This window comes from Pan paniscus, chromosome 2, assembly GCF_029289425.2.
Source record: "Pan paniscus chromosome 2, NHGRI_mPanPan1-v2.0_pri, whole genome shotgun sequence".
Taxonomy (NCBI): Eukaryota; Metazoa; Chordata; class Mammalia; order Primates; family Hominidae; genus Pan; species Pan paniscus.
In genome coordinates, this window is record NC_085926.1 from 71526994 (window position 1) to 71544413 (window position 17420).

Below are 17420 nucleotides of genomic sequence, written 5' to 3' on the forward strand. Positions count from 1 at the left end.
TACTAAGTGGCAGATAATCAGTGCATATTAAAGGAGAGAATTCAAGCTACTTAGTCTAAGGTGAAATATTCCAGAATGATCTAATTATCTTAAGATTCTAAAATGTGGTACTACCAAAAAAATCCACTCTTGGCTTCAAACCAGTTGGACTTATACCCTTAGGGAAGCTCATGTTAGCTTTATTAGTGAGGGAGCCCCAACTGTCCAATGCAGTGGTACCTCACGTCCATAAAATGACTTTTGCATTCTGTAAGCCTTGGGTGAACCACATCTCTACTTGATGGGGCCCGATTAGCTTGCAATTCCTGAAAGCAGTGAAACAAATAGTGCACTTCCAGAAAGAATCTCCTTATTTAACAACTAACACTTTGGGATAAAAGGAAGAAAAGAGTGGACGTTCTTTCCTGAGGCTGCCTTCAGGTTGTAGGCCCTGCAGGCCTCTTCCAGAATGAAGTAGGTCACAATGAAGGGCAGGTGACAATGAAGAAGGGCAGGGAAGGTGACTGAGATGGAAGATACAGTCAAAATGGTAAAATCCTGGGAGAAGGGCTATAGAAGAAAAGAAAGAAAAAGAAAGGAAGGAAAGGAGGGAGGGAGGGAGGGAGGAAGGAAGGAAGGAAGGAAGGAAGGAAGGAAGGAAGGAAGGAAAGGAGGGAAGGGGAGGGGAGGGGAAGAGAAGGGGAGGAGAGGGGAGGGGAAATAAAAAAAAGAAAGAAAAGGAAGGGAAGGGGAGGGAAGGAAAGAAACTGGAGCAGGATCCGCCTCCCTCATGGGACCTTGCAGAAGGCCTGCAGAGAATACCCAGTCCTGGAAATGGCTAAGATGTTGTACTCAATGCATATCCAGGAGAAGGTATGTGCTTCCTGAGGAATTTGAACCCAATTTGATTCAGCAATACAGTACACTTAGATGGATGAGTGCAAGCTGTACAGGAGGGCCTCAGGCTGCTATGCCTGTCCCAACCTGGTCCTCCTGTTCTACAGAGGAAGAACCCTTGGTGCAGAGAAACAAAGCCCTTCAAGACAGTTTCTGAATCTCAGGCAGAGCTGGTTTCATGCACATGTGACCTGTGCAGTCCCACAGGGCCCCACATACAGAAAAGCCCCAAGCTCAGAAGAGTCCCACCCTTGGTTTAATGCTCTGCCATCACCTTCTTGAAATACTTACTACTTTTTAAATAGGGACCCCACATTTTAATTTTTCAATGGGCCAGCAGATTATACAGCTGGTCTTCTGCTTTTTGTTTGTTCCCTGAATTTTTTTTCTTTTTTTTTTTTCTGAGACAGTCTCACTCTGTCACCCAGGCTGGAGTGAAGTGGCGTGATCTCAGCTCACTGCAACCTCTGCCTCCCCGGTTCAAGCAATTCTCCTGCCTCAGCCTCCCAAGTAGCTGGGATTACAGGCATGAGCCACCACGCCTGACTAATTTTTGTATTTTTAGTAGAGACGAGTTTTCACCATGTTGGCCAGGCTGATCTTGAACTCCTGACCTCAGGTGATCCACCCGCCTTGGCCTGCCAAAGTGCTAGGATTACAGGCGTGAGCCACTGTGCCCAGCCTGTTCTCTGAATTTTCAAATGCCTCATAAGACTTGGATTTTTATACTACATTTTTAGAGACAACTTGTTTCATGGGCTATTTACACTCTATGAGACCTGGTTGTCCTAGATTCTCAAAAATTTTTATTTAATGCAGAGAACAGCATTTTTTTCACTTCATCCCTAATACATGCTCCAAGCTGCAAACCAAAATGTGTTAAGTATGACTGTCAGAGCTCAAGAAAAAGCAAGACACAGATGTCACTAATGGGCAGAATGGGGGTATGAAGGGACAGGATACATTTTCAACCTCAAGGAGCTGAGAGTCTGAACTACTTATGAAAGAGCAGTTCCGTTTACCAAATATGCACATGTGTACACAAGTGCATGCAGACGTACAGCACACATATCCACAGAAAACACTTGCAACTCCACAGGCCCATTACGGCCTTATTCCCATCTCATGTAATGTAAATTACAAATGCAGAGACCATTTGGTCCTTATAGTGCTGCCCTCAAAGAAAGAAGGAAAACCAAATATAAATGCATACAATGGAAGAAGAGCAAGTACTTATTAAGAATCATATAGAAGACAGTTGTATTATACTGGAAAATACTCTGCTACAGAGTGAAAGAGCAGCATGTAACAAAACAGTATAAGGAACATCATCTATATATTTTATATTTTTAAATATGAGTAGTATATTCATATATATATATATATACACACACATACACATAGAGAGAGAGAAAGACACATATGTGCCAACGTAGGTATCTACATTCACAAGTGTATGTAAATATAGTTATGGATATCATTACGATCCTAATGGCTATGTGACTCAGTGAAAATCAGTCTCCACTTTCTTTTTTTTTTTTTTTTTGAGACGGAGTCTCGCTCTGTCGCCCAGGCTGGAGCCTCGCTCTGTCGCCCAGGCTGGAGTCCAGTGGCGCGATCTCAGCTCACTGCAAGCTCTGCCTCCTGGGTTCAGGCCATTCTCCTGCCTCAGCCTCCCGAGTAGCTGGGACTACAGGCGCCAGCCACCACGCCCGGCTAATTTTTTAGAGACAGGGTTTCACTGTATTAGCCAGGATAGGATGGTCTGGATCTCCTGACCTCGTGATCCGCCCGCCTCGGCCTCAGTCTCCACTTTCAACCCCATTCTCTTCATGGACAAAGGCGTGGCTCAGCTCTGACTGTACCTTAGGTCTTCTGGAGCTCTGACAAGTCCCTACCTGAGGGGTCAGGGCACTCCCAGTAATACTGGGACTCCAAGTTTCAAAAGCAAAGTGGCCCCCACTGCCTCATTATGACAGGAAGCTTTAGTGCTCACTTGGCCTGGGTAAAGAAACACTTTGTTTCTTGTTTTCTACTTTTTTTTTTTTTTTTTTTTTTAAAGATATGGGTATGGATAATGGTCGTAGATATCTTACAATCTAGGATTATTTTTAAAACTTTTTTCTGAGTTATTCATTGTAAGACTCTCCCCAATCCAAGGCTGAAGGATACTTGGACACAACACAATGCCAGTTCAAGTTCAAGGGAAGTGTTCCATCCTCTTTCAGCCTCCACTCAGCTCCCTGACACACGGTGCATGGTCCAGCTCCCTGGGATTTTCCCATTCGGAAAGGGAAGCCGTTTGTCGAGCCAGCCTCTGTGACCACCCATGATCTGAATTACCCACAGGTGTTCGAAAATACAGAGGGATCCAGCATAATTAAGAGCATTAAGCAATCATCTCAGCCCAAGGAGGCAGCTGAAGAAAAGAACAGAGTTTGGGCAACACTTGGGGAAATAAATTCCACAGCCTTTCACCAAGTTGAAATCTTGGCTTTGGACACACATAAAAATGAGCCTGGCCCAATCTTAGCTCTCAGTGGACATCTGCCAGATCACAAGATTTGACCCAATTGGCCTGCCTTACCATAGAGAAGGCCACTGCTGGAGCAGCAGATGGTACTGCTGGTAAGAGCCAACGTGGACGGACAGGGCTGTGGCAGGGAAATGGCAGAGCACAGCTGGCCCCAGCCTGGGTAGGAGGCTTTGCTTTGAAGAGAATTATTTGTGATGCATTTTTTTAAAATAACATCGATCTGATTTCCTTCTCTCGTAGACTTCAATCACTTTTCATGTCCTACAGAACATTGCTAATTATTCTTTTATTTTCTCTCTTGTCACTAGGTACTGTCATACAGTAGTAAAACAAGTGCTAAACTCTATCCACAGAGAAATGTCTGTTACAGAGAATTGTGTTAGAAACGCTTTGTTGACAAGGAAGGTAGAATCAGTGTTTTCCCTTAAGGTTTTAGTAACCCAGGAAAAGATGCTAAGTTACAAGTATTACTTCTCTTTAAGTAAACCATTACTAAGTATGATCTTCTTTGATATGAAAAACTCAACTAAAAAAAATTAAAACTGCTGTCTAATGGGTGATACCGACTTTAATAGCCCCTGGTTAATGCAGACTAGTCATTTAAAAAGAGCACTATCCAAACATTGCCCCTTTGTTATCATTTTCCCCATTCTTCAGGGAAACACTATCTACCTTTATACTCATTTTGTTTAACATCTCTAGTCATTTATGCTATTTACTGAGTATCTGATATTCTTAATAAAATGTCAGTACAAATAAGCAAGTTGTCTGGGAGGAAAAAAAATTAAGTTTTTCCAATCTTCCCTGGCTGGTCAAGGTAAACATTTCTAGATGGCCCGAGTCAGTTAGCCAGGCTGACAAAAATGCCTTTTCTCTTTCCTCTTAAATTACAAAAGATGATCATTTTACTCAGCAATGAGCCTGACTAAACTGAAACTCTGTACATCAGAATTAAATATGTTCTATCTACTCAAAATGAACAGTGTATTATTTATCACTAATACTTAATGACAAAAAAACTGATAACTTTCCCCAATTATACCACTGATTTCATCTAGTCTCGCATCATCGATTCTTTTGGTCATTAGCATAATCACAGAGCATCAACTCTGGCTTATGCAGCAAGTTTGATAACAGAGATGAAAGTAGACACACACTATTTTAAAAACATGTTCCGATTTTCATCTAAGTATATCTTTATTTATATGGCTTTCTTACCATAAAGATGCCAGTCCTTTAAAATATGCAGAAATCACTTTCTACACTGAAGAACAAGGTGCTATATCATAACAAGGATACAGAAGTATAAAGCGCCTGTTAATTAAACATGGCTTTTTAACTCGCTACCCTGCATATGTAACTGCTAAGTTCTAAGCCAAGTCTTTAAATAAGAAAGAGAAAATGGCTAGGCTCCTTCAAATGAATGCCTTGCCTGCTTTTTCCCTTAATGTAAGAGATCAGCCACTTGATAGATTATTTTTTAATCAAATTCCCTGGTAAATGGTTGAGGTTTTAAAGTTTTTTCCCCCAAAACACAGACAAATGAACAAATTATGAAGTTCCAGTCAGGACTGATGGTTTCTTATGAATCTGAAATTTTCAATGTACAGAGTGCTACTGGGTTTTAGGCTCAAATTTAAAGAACTTGTCTTGAATTAATATCCAGTATTTCAAAAGGTTCACATGGAAAAATCAATAAGCTATAGCTACATGTATCCACATGGATGAATTTTACTAACTGTTGTTTATTTTAAAAAAAAGCAAGTTACTAAAAAACATATATAGTAGGATGCTATCAGAACAAACCTTGAACATGCAAAACAAAATCCTGTATTTTGAGGAATCCTGTACATGCATACATATTAAAAATATAAAGAACTACACAAGATGAAAACCACCCAGCTGCGAACAGTGGTAAAGTAACCTCTAGGAAAGAAGGACAGAGGTAAGATGAGGATGGGCTATTCCAGGAGCCTCTCCTACCTGAACCAGCAGCGTCTTCTTTCTTAAGCCGGGCTACAGGTACATGGGTGCTCACTGATTTATTCTTTGTTCCTTTTTTGTGCCTTACATATTTCACAATGAAAATGGAAACATATAAGCATACAGTTTTAAAATAAATAGCTTTGTAAATATCAGCCTGATTTCTTTTCTTAAAAAGGTAAGTTGAGTTGTTCTCAACTCACAGAACAAAGTGCTTGAGACCAAGGCATCACACTCTATTCAATAATTCGGACACTGGTTACAAATACTGAAAACCCCAGCAACCCAATATAAAATCTATTCATTTTCAAAAGTTCTTAGGATTACCTTATATTTAAAGAATTCTTTAACCTCAGGAGTCTGCTGCAGGAAAGTCACTTCTAACAAAGAGATACTCTGTATTTAGCAACTGTGACTGTCCTGCTTCTTAAGCAAAACAAAAGCAAACACAGAAATGAGATTTCTCTCTAAGTATCTTTCTGAGTTGACATAAATACACACACAAGGAAAAATATGCAAGAAGCATACGTTGTGTGTGATTTCAGGACAAAGAGGTATCAGAAAAGGTGAACTTTCGCCAGGTGGAGAGTCCCTCTGTCCCCACCCCCACCCCATCCTCATCCCAGAATACTTAAACCTTTTGCTGCAGTTGCCATAAGGACAGCCAGACAAAAGGGAGAAGCACCCCCAGTCAGCAGCAAGGAGGATAACTTGCTTCTACAAGTATAAGAATTTGTTGTAAGCTTACCAAAGTTACGGCTGCGCGTTTACTGTCAACATGCATCACACTGCAACAAAAGCCATTATTTAGAAAATAAGATGAACACATTTAAGCAGCTGAACCCTTCTTAAACCCAGAGAAGGCATGCAAAACAACAGCAGGTCTGCAACAACATGCCTGATGGAGCCCATAAAAGAAAACTGGGGACTGAAGGATTTTCTATTCTAATAGACCACTTTCTCCAAAATTCTTTAAAGTTGCTTATGGACATAGATGTTATCTGAAGATGCCCCACCCCTCCTTCCCAAGGCTCAATCAACTAGCTTCTTTCCAAATAATTAAATGAGGCAAACTTTCTATTAGAAAATATCTACCATACATCACTAAAAAAAGGTCTGTCATTGATTCCCTAATGAAATATCAGTTAATTACTTAACCTTTCTTAATGAAATGATTAACATTTCAACAAACAAGGCGGAATGACTTCGCATCAAGCTGTAGATTACCAGTGACAGTGGTAACTATGTGTCCTCTACCATTGCGCCGTCTATTCTTTCAATCAGCTCCATGTTTCATTTTTTTTAGAAATTCTTTATGCAGTGGTAGAGACACTCTACTTTTAAAATTTGGCCCATGAGAGTTTTTTTTAAGTGCCTCAGGGTCAGAACAGAAATTTTAAAAGTTTTTATTAGACGAATACCCCCAATGCTACCTAAACCTACAGAAAAGCAAACTGTGAAGTTCTAAACGTAAAAACAATTGCCAACTTTTTGGCAGCTATTAAAATAAAGCCACGCCTAAAGCCAAAATGGAAATTAAAAATTAGGTGTGGGCATTTTGGACACATTATTACCAGGTAACTTCAAAAGCCACATTATTAATACAGATGAAAAAATGTCTCAACAACTTTTATTTAAATAACTCTTTTGATCTTAGTGGTTAGATCTTTAGTTGAAGCCCTGAATATTTAAATAAGCCTCCTTAGCATTTTATCTTCCTTTATTTCATAATCTCGTAGGATGCCTTCTTCTTAGGATTCTGGTTTCTTTATTTGTGTGGCATCGTTGGCTAGGCTATTTCCATCAATATTCGTGCATGCCCCATCACATACGATAGAGAATTTCCCAAGATGCTTGGGAAAATCAAAACACTTCTGCCAGCAGGGTTAATCTAAAGAGCAAACAGTTACAATTTTAAAATTAAGATGGAATACTCAGAGAAAAAAATTCTAGAGAGCCATCTGACACTAATTGGTAGCTACAGCATGACAACACCCATTGGGAAACATGGGTGCAGGCAAGACAAAATTCAAAAGGAAATTATCTGATATTGACATTTGGTGAAAACCACCGATGTTCCAGGTTGTTCCTATCACGTTATTGAACTGTGAGGCTCTTGTTCTGCCTCTGTTTCTCTAAGTCTCCAAGGTTTCTTTTTGTGCCCTCCTGAAAAAGGAGCTCCGTTTTCTTCTCTTAGGTTTCACAATGGCCAACCAATTCAATTAAACTCTTAAGAAGGGTTGCAGGCTTTCCTCCAACTCTGATAATTGACGGGTCCAGTTTTCCCACTTTGGTGGGCATCAGAACCATGTGGGATGCGATTTAAAAACACAGATGCTGGCCCCACCCCAGATACGGCACATCCAGGAGTCGTGCAACTGTGTCTGTGTTGGGAACAACAGCTCTGCTGTGATTCCAATACTCGTGCTTGGTTAAAAACCACCGTTTTTCATTCGTAATAAAAATCCAAATACATTAAAAACAACACAGGATGGGCCTCAAGGTAAAATCAAAGAAATCATCAGTAAAATCCAAGTGAAGATAGAGATTTCAGTTCCACAAATCTGAAAGAATAAATCACTTGATTCACAGGTCTCTAGCATGCATCAGAATTATCAAGGGAAGTTTGTTATAAATGTACGTTACCATGTCAATCAGCAAAAATTCTGACTCAAGGATCTGTATTTTAATAACCTACACACACACACACACACACACACACACACACAGATACAGAGGTAGGTGAGCGAGGACCTCACTTTGAACCAGGCTGAATTAGGACCAACTGCAACCTCCCTTCACTTCAGACATGAGCATTCACTTCCATCTCTGTGCTCACCCCCAGGAGGGGAAGCCACCAGTGCCGCTGGTCATCAGGAGGTAGGCACCAGGGCAAAAGAAACTCAAGCAAAACTCACATCACACCCTCCCCCAACAAAAGCCGCGGTCACTGTCCTGAGAGCACCAAGAATATCTTTTAAAAATGTGAATAATAACAAAGCCCTGTATCATTGGATCCCTAAGCTCAAAGAACATATGTTAAAATATTACCCCTAATTCAAAAGCAGGGAACCTGGAGCAGAGAAAGTCACATTATGACTCAATTGCACAGCTGGGAGGGAGAAAGGACACCTCGGAAATTCAGTTTGATGCTAGAAATATTCTTCAGTGTCCTAGTAAACAAAGTGAATCACAAAATTAGCTAAAATCAGAGCATCTGGTAAAATGTGGATGTCCACCTGACTTACAAGTAATAAATAAATATATGCCCAAACATAAAACTCAGAGAAAATGTTTGTCCTAAGCAAATCTATTCTATTGAACATAAACAAGGCCCAATAATCCCACATTCAGATCCATTTTTCCCTCAGTAAATTGTCCTATAACATGCTAGCCTCTGATATCTTCAAACTGTTGAAATCAAACAGAATGACATGGGCTTTCTATTCAATGATCCCATTTCAGCTATTTATCTGAATTAGCAGCAGTTTGAGGAAATACACTCATCACAACATGATTCTGAGTATAGAGAAGTAAATAGTAAACAGAACACTGGAACACAACTGTGTATGTATTCATATTCCTTTTTTAAAAAAAAAACTATTTTATTAAAAATACGATTTGGAAGGAAAGTGCAATTAGCTTTGCACAGGCACTGCTGAGATGTTCCCGAACACGGCAGACATATGTAAATATTTCGTGATATCAGTTCCATTTGAGTAGACCTGTCAAGATATTTACAGGGCTTGACAGTACTTCTGTCTTTAATTAAATTTTTGCCCAGATACTTTAATATAATTTAAATAGATTATTAGTTGTCAGAATCGAATATAAATTTTGTTTACGATTTAGTTACTTTAAGTACTCAGACTGAAGGAACTAATTTAACCCTACAACTGAGCAGCTTTAAGCATCAAGGCCAAACCACTAGAAAGCTCCCACTGCCCTTTGCACTCTACCAATAACCTTAAATTATTACAACTGAATTGTAAATTTCATGGCACTAAACTGAGCCCCCTCCCCTCCTTTTTAAATAAAACAGCTTGGGGAGGGTCATGAGGAAACACCCATTTACACCTGTTCAGGTACTAGGTAGGTTCTCCCTTTTAGGCACTCGTTCTCACAGCAGCTGGCTAGATAGGAAACATTTTTTTCTCACTCTAAGTCCCATAAAATAACTACCGAACAAACACCTGTTGTGTACAAGGCAGGGCATGTATTAAAGACTCGCATCAGGGCATTGCAAAAAGAAAAACAAGCCTTGCAGAGACATCCACAAGCCAATCTGGTCAATAGATTTCACGACTGGGTAAAACAACAGTGCGTGCGAAGAACACAGCTTCTGGCACAACCTTCTTGTGAATGGGAGCTGACTTCTAAACAAGGCTTGAAGAATGCCTTAGCACAAACTGACTGTAATTAATAAGAATAATTTATTAAAGAAACAAAGAACACTGTCTAATTGTCTTTCCTGACTGCCATGCACTTTCCCCCACTGTACTTCCTCTTTGCAGAATACCAGCCTCGTAGCCCTAACTGTAAGAACATTATCTATGGGATGCAAAACCAAAACACTTCTAGAAATCAAATATTCCTTACAACATTTATTTTTAGGTTAGCGACACAAGCCAAATCTGCTTAATTTCCATTAAGCACATGGTCACATGCTCATTGAAATAAACTACAAACGTCCCAGGAAAAAAAAATAAAGGAAAAAAACTATCATGCAGAAGATATCCCAAATTTCGCCAGGTTTGCCCCTGTTTCAGGAACTTGCCTCATCTCAAGGCCTGCTGGCATTCCAGCTTTTGGAGCCTTTATCCTTAATTCATCCAAGTACCGGAGAAGAGAAATATGTTGAAAAATCAGTTTAAGATGGTTCCTTGGATAGCATATGTATAGCAAAGTGGCCTGCAGAGTAGAGTAACAAATGACAAGAAAGATCATTAAAAAAATGCATGGGCCCAAGTGCAAACCTACTTGGCTTGCTGGCTTGTCTCACAAACTCAATGTTTGATCACCTGGTGGTACTAACTACCATCAACTTAAAAAAAAAAAAAATCCCCTGCAAATAGTAAAAGTATACATTGGCTCAGGTATAAAGTTCACCTGTCTATTCAGCAGATGCCTTTCTTGAGGTTATTTTCTTTAGAAAACAAACCCCCACCTGCTTGAGAGCTTTATATACTCTAGATTCAAAAAAACACATTTAAAAAGAAAAAAGGAAGGCCAATATTGCTGGTATAGCAAAAATGGCATTTACTATGACTGAAATCTATAAAAGAAGTGTGACATCTGACAGGATAAGGAAGAAAGGAAAAGCCCTTAGCAAAAAGAAAAAAAAAAAATTAAAAACAAAAATACCACCTGTGTAAATCTAGCCATGCTCTGGAAACCCTTTCTCGGTCGTGGAGAAACAGCTCATGCTGAATGCCTTGAAGTTGCAATTAAATTGTAGTAATTTAAGATTATCAGGAGAGCAAAGGGCAGTAGGAGCTCTTCAGAGGGTTTCCCTCCCCACTTAATGCTCTTCAGTCAGGGGTTAAATGAGTTTCTTTAATGTAAGTACCTTAAAGTAACAGAATCATAAACAAAATTTATACTATGTTCTGACAGCCTGCAATCTACTTCAGTTTTATTAACGTATACCTAAAATTATTTTTAAAGGACAAAATTCTTGCTATACCCTGTAAATATTCTTGGCATTCCCACTGAAATGTGATAGGTACTGTAACACCTAACCTTGTCTAAATATACATACTTTTTGAGATGTGGAATCTTACAAGATAGCGTTTCAAAACTGAGTTTGAGTCATAAGTAAAACATGAAAATCAAATAAATATGCACAATAAGATTGGCTGCAAAGAGGAAGCTGGGTTCAAAAGAAGTTGTCACATCTGCTATATTCCTTCTCTTTCTTAATTTTGGCACTGGACCCCCTGCAATATAAATATATTTGAAAAATATCACAATTCTTCTGTTAATTTAAACAACTGCTGAAAACAGACATACCCTTCAACAGAGCCTAAGATGCAAATTTACAAGGCCAGGGGTATAGTCTTTAAAAAGGCAAAGAAAAACTCAGTAACAGAAAACCATGCCTAGGCTCAATATTAACTCAGTTAACTTTTGCTATTATAAGTATAAATGGTTTAACTAGAAAATATTTATAGCTTTTTCAAAACATTACATATTGCAGAAAATTGCCTAATAGCATCCATGTGTATGTTTAACTCACATTGCTTAATTATACAATAAAGGTATATCTAGTAAAAACTACAGACTTTGAAACATGTTGTGCACCATGGTTATGAAACTCTGGCTTACAAAAAATATATAAACCGCTTACTATGTGACCGACACTTGTTAATTAAAAATATAATCCTTAAATGACAATTATTTTTATTCTTCTGTATGTGTTTACTTATCCTATTTCCTACTTTGTTCTACTTAATTTAAAATAACATTTAATTTGGGGATAGTTTATCCCAGAAAAAAAAAGTGTTACACAGTTTATACTCCACGATTTAAATATAAACACAAAATCTTAGACATCTCCAGCAATATAAACCCCTTATCTGAGACAGTTAATTTGAACAGTTGATGTTTCTTTCATCATACTTTGATAAACCTGTGAAAACAAAATGCTACAGTAATTACTGTTACTACTCCCTTTAAAAATGTAAAGTAGTTAAATTTTCCTAGACAACAAGCAAGGACAAGTTACAGAGAACTTGAATAAAAGTAGCAACGTGGTCATGTTGAATGTCAATCTAAAAAAAGAGGTTGTCTAATCTGGAGACTGCTCTCTCTCGCCTTTTTAAATTCCAAGAGTGGGCTGACACAAAACTTCATCACCAGAGATTTTTTTTTCTTTTTTTTCTTTTTTTTTTTTTTTTTTTTGAGCTTCACATCAGATTTAAACTCTCACATACAAAACCTTGGCTTCCCTGACAAGGCAGATCTTCTAAACTCAATGTGAGAAAACGTTATCTAACTCTAGTGTAGGAGTCTAATGTTGGTAAAAAGAATTCCATTGCACAGTTCTTGGTAGCAAGACAGCCTCTGGACGACTTAATATTCCTTTAATACATTTTTGGGTAGCATTCTCCTCATAAAGAAGGATACATTAAAAAAAAATAACTTGTTTCGCGACTCGGCATCCATAAGGAACTCAAATGCTGCCCAGAGAGGGGCTGAGTATTTCCTTCCAAGTGAGCCTTCGCTTGCACAACAAAGATTAGCATTTGCAATGGTCCATTTCTGCATAAGTGAACATATAGCCTTGCTGCTTGATCGAAGAGTCCAGGGTTCTCCGTGTAGCAGCTCCTGACAACCACCCAGCAGCAGTTCTGTTTGATCTCTCCTGCTTCCTTAATTTGGGTTGTCAAGGTTCAGCAGTTGGAGGCTGTTTACTTTACTTTTCCAAAAAAAAAAAAAAGTGATTTTTTTTTCTCCCTCTCTCTCATACAATGACTAATCCAAAGTCTAAGGGGGGTGGGGGATGCAGCCAGTGGCAAGATGTTAAACCTTTTTTTTTCTCTTTGCAGTGAGATTTTAGCTGACACCTTTTGAATGGTAACTAGTTGAGTTCCTTTTTTATATTTTTCTTGCTCTTTAATTGTGAGACGTTTCAAATAGAAAGACGGGGGGGGGGGGGAAACAGTCCAAATTTCTGAAACTGTGAGCTGAGTTTTCTTTTCCTGGACCCAAAGGGATGGGTATTTCCACTTTGAGAATCAAAACTCCAGTGGAATTCTAAAAAAGATTTGATACATTTCTCTCTGGAACAGAAAAATAGCAGGAACTCCTCTTTCTCAATTATGTGGCTATCCCTGGGTAGAAAACACCTGAAGTCTTACTATTTCTTTAAAAATTCTAGTTTACACATCTCCCTCCAAATTGATTCTTGCTGTGGAAAACGGGGGTGGGGGAAAGGGGATGGAATGGAAAAATTTTGCAGCGATTCTTCAATGTATTTTCAGTAGCAGAAAAATTCCTTTAAATATCCTTGAGGTCTTCTCAACTCAGCTATTGTCCAAGCCCTAAACCCTTAAGTCTACGTACAACCAATGGTGAAGTGTAGACGGTTTGAATGTACAGATGCCTTTCAAAGGGAATCCAGAATGCTCCTCCGGCATTCCTGTTTAAAGAGCAGTGACAAAAAAGAAAATGCTAACTTGGAAAATACCTGTGAGCAGACATGAGCGCAATTCCAGCCCCTCAGAAGTGGACTGCATAAGGTCAAATGCAACCAAATGAAATGTTTATATTAATTTCATTATTCTGCCCAAGCCTCACAGATGAGGGCTTGGGGGGTGGGGAGGTAGGGAAGAGGAAGAAATAAGTTTCATTTTGGGTCTTCTGGTTGAGCAAAAAGAAAATGAATTAAGACGAAAGCATAGGATGAGCCCAGACTAAATCAATACACTTTGTAATCAGCCCAGCAAGGGTATTTGGACACAATGACTTGGAAATAATTAATAGTTATAAGAGGGGAGTGGGGTGAGAAGGGGGGCGAGGATGTCACCATATTTTATCGGAGCACTTTACACTCCACGCTAAACTTTGATCTCCAGATTTTCAGATTTAGGAAAGAAAGAGGGGAAAAGGGTGGAGGGGAGGAAGTCCAGTATTTCGAAGCACCTACCGGCCTGAGGATGGGCACATTCCTCGCTCCCGGTGCCTTATCGCTAGGCTCGCGCCACCCCGGCTGGCTCTTTGGGGACGGAGAACCCCTAGTGCCGCCTGGGGCTCTCCGGTATCCCTGGACCCCGCGCCCGCGGCCGCCTCGACTTACCCGCGGAGTCCGGGGAGGGAGTAGGAGCGCCGCCTTCACGCCCGCGGAGGAGGCGCCGGCAGCACCATGGTCCCCGGCGCCGCTGCCGCTGCCCCCGGCCCGCTCGCTCGCTCGCCGCGCGCTCTCTTCCTCTTACAAACTTTCGGGTTCTGCAGTCGACAAGAAACCGGGGCGACCCTCAGCAAGTCTTCCCCGTGCAGGCTGGGGGGAACTGAAGGGGACGGGACGGGTGAGTAGGCCGAGGGGCCAGGACAGAGAGGGCAGCGGGCTCCGAGGACCCGCGAGTGCGCGTGGAGGGAAGAGAGGATGCGGCTCAGGGAATCCCTGCAAAGATCCAGAGACCGGGAAACCGGCCCGAGCCAAAGTCTCAGCACCTTCCCCAGGATCTCACAAAGTTGCAACAACAAAAAGGAGGGGGGAGGAATAGGGAGAAGGGGGTGGGATGGGGATACGATCGCGGGCGCAAGGTTTGGAGTTACAACTGTTTATTTAGTCCTTATTCTCACAGGGGGCGGGAGCTGCGCGGGAATGGGGGGCTGCAGGCAGCGATTTCGAAGCAAACACATGGGAGGGGGGCATGCGACTTTGTTTCCGGGCGCGGAGCTCCCCAGAGCCCGTGTGTGTCACTGCCAGTCTCCCGGGACCAAGGCGGAGCTCACAACAGGTGGGGAGGGGGGCTCGTCGAGGGCCAAAAAGAAGAAGGAATCTAAGTTTCCGAGAGCGACGTTGTCTGAAAAGGAGGGAGGCGGGAGGCGGGGGCGAGGGGAGGCGGAGGCAGCAAATGACCGCGACCCCGCGGCAACTGGCAAACTCCTCGGCTCCCGGCGCCGCCGCCACCGCCGTGGTCCCCACTCGAAGCGCACGCCGCCTCGGCTCGCTGGCTCCAGGGAGTCGTCTCGGCGGGACAGGAATAGAGCGCAGGGAGCTCGGGAGGAAGGCTGCGCGCAAGCGAGGGACGGAGAGCCATCGGCCGCCAGGACAGGGCCGGAGGGACGAGGCGACACGCGCGCGACGCAGGACAAATCGGAGCTTGGGAAATCTCCCCGTCCCCCAAGCTTCAGAGGGGGGTAAAATCAGAAAATGTGTGTGATGGTGGGAGAGAGATCCGGGCGCGGCGACTCCTCGCAGCGCATCCGGCTCCCGCACCCACCCGTGGATCTGGCCACGGCTGTTGCGGACTCGTCTCGGGAAAGCGGAGGCCGAGCGCGCGTAGGGGTGCGTGTCTGGCTGGGGGTGCGCAGGTGCGTGTTTGAATTTTCCGGGCTCCGAGGGGGTGGCGGGAGAGCTTCCTCGCCGCTGACTCTCGGGGTAACGCGCGCGTGGCAGCGGGGAAGTTCCCCAGTGCGGGGCCCAGGGCCAGGCACCACAGTCAGTCTGCTGGGGCCCGCGGGGCAGCTCAAGGGCACCGAGGGGGCACACACCCGCGGAGAAGGAAGGGGAAAAGTTTGCTCCAAGTCTAAACTTTGGGCCTAGGAGGCGCCCGGCGCGCGCCCCCTCCCGCCGCGGCCAGGACCCGGGACCCCGCACCGGCCCCGCGCCCGGGCGGCCACCGGACGCCAACGCCGGGCATCGAAAGTTGCGCCAGGCGGCCTGGGCTTATTGATTTCTCTCCCCTAGGCGATCGTGGAGAGCGCAGAGAGAGGCGTGAAGGGGCCTACGGGCAGGCGATCTCGCCTCCTCACAGTCGCCACCGCCCCCGCCCCCATTTGACTTATGCAAATAAACCCAAAGGGTGCGGGCGCCGCCGGAGCTCCCTCCACCCGCGCGCCGGCCCGCAGCCCCCACCCATCCCAGAGCTGGGCCTCGACCCGGGGGGGGAGAGGAAGAGAGGGGAGGGCTGGGGGAGATGCACGTGGAGCCTGGAGGTGGAAAGTAGTTTTTTTTTTTTTTCCATTTTTTTCTCTTTTTCTTTCTTTCTTTTTTTTTTTTTTTGTGCTGGTTGTTGTTGTTGTTTAAAGTGGCGGAAACAAGACAGGAGGCGGCTTGGGAAAAAGTGGAGCAGAAATGGAAAAATACAAACTCACCCGCTGCAAATGGTCTCTCGGTGCAAACTAAGGTGTTTTCGGGCCTTTCCCCGCGCGCGCCCACTCCCGCCCGCGCGCGCACCCCGCGCACACACTCACTCGCGCACACACGCGCGCACACACGCACTCCCGGGCGAGGGCCGGGCCGCCGCGAGTACAGCGTGCAACCGCCACACAATAAATAACAATAGATTCCTCCGCTCCGGACTAGCTTCCCGGAGCCCAGCCAGCGCCAGTGGCGGCGGCGGCGGCGGCAGAGGCGCGGGCAGCACCGGCCCGGGGGCGCACCCCGGCCCGACTCTCTACCTCCCGCAGGGGTCCCCTCTCCGCTTCACGCACCCCGCTGGGCACTCCAGCGGCCCCCCGAGCGGGAGCGGCTCCCTCTTTGCCGTTCGCCGGGGCGCTGGCGCCCACCCCCCTCCTCCCTCCCCCCTCCCCCCCGACATCCCGGAACAAATAAATAAATAAGGCGCGCGAGAGAGGCCAACACGTCGCGGAGGGAGATGTTGTTATTTTTTGCTGTTGTGCGTCCCTGACGTCACATCCACCTGCTGGGTAAACAACCGGGCTCCCAGAAAAAAAAAATCGCAATTGCCCAAGAATGGGGGGGGTTGGGGGGAGGGATCCAGGGAGGGGGAAGTGAGGGGCGTCCAGGCAGGATTGGAAAGAGGAGAGGGAGGCAGAGCCCCGCGGGCCAGAGAGAGGAAGGGAACGCCAGAGCAGGCCCTGGCAACAGAGGGATCTGGCAGGAAAGACCTGGAAAATAAGGGGTAGGGGGGCGGAGGGGGAGATTCCTCAGGAGATGGGAAATGGGGGGCCCATTCAGACAGCGGAAAAAACGAGAAGGGAGAGTGTTAACTAGGGACGAAGATGGGAATGCGATGGCTATTTGCTTGGATTCTGAGCTAAAAATATGAAAGGGAGGGGAGAGGACAGGCTAGAATGTGAGTTTCCTCCAGTTAAAAGTGAAAGTGTTTTGCCATCAGTGACAGTTGAAGGAGAGCGGGGTGGGAGGTGGTGTTTTCAACCCCCTTTCTCCCTCTCTCCCGTCCTCCCTCGGTCTCTCCTCTTTCTTTCTGCACTTTGTCCAATGAAAGAAGGCGAGTTCGGGAGGTGAAAGTTCAGCAGAAGGACAAACCCCTGTTCGCAAGGAAACAGAAACCCCGCCAGCCAGCGAGGGGTTTTCTCCCCTGTTTCTCGG

The 17420-nt window shown here is 43.9% G+C and overlaps 1 protein-coding gene across 9 annotated transcripts in view; it reads right to left on the reverse strand.

The window, feature by feature from the left end:
* Positions 1-16405, reverse strand: part of FOXP1 (forkhead box P1) — a 629894-nt gene extending 613489 nt beyond the window's left edge. For 7 of the 9 annotated variants that reach the window (XM_055110136.2, XM_034956872.3, XM_034956873.3 and 4 more), the window contains exons 1-2: positions 16220-16405; positions 14196-14344 (exon numbers count right to left, since the gene is read on the reverse strand). The gene's annotated coding sequence lies outside the window, so the exon portion shown is untranslated. Of the gene's footprint in view, positions 1-14045; positions 14345-16219 lie in introns of all 9 variants that reach the window. The other 2 variants (XM_063602822.1, XM_034956868.3) reach the window with 1 other exon arrangement.
* Between the last annotated feature and the right edge of the window lie 1015 nt (positions 16406-17420).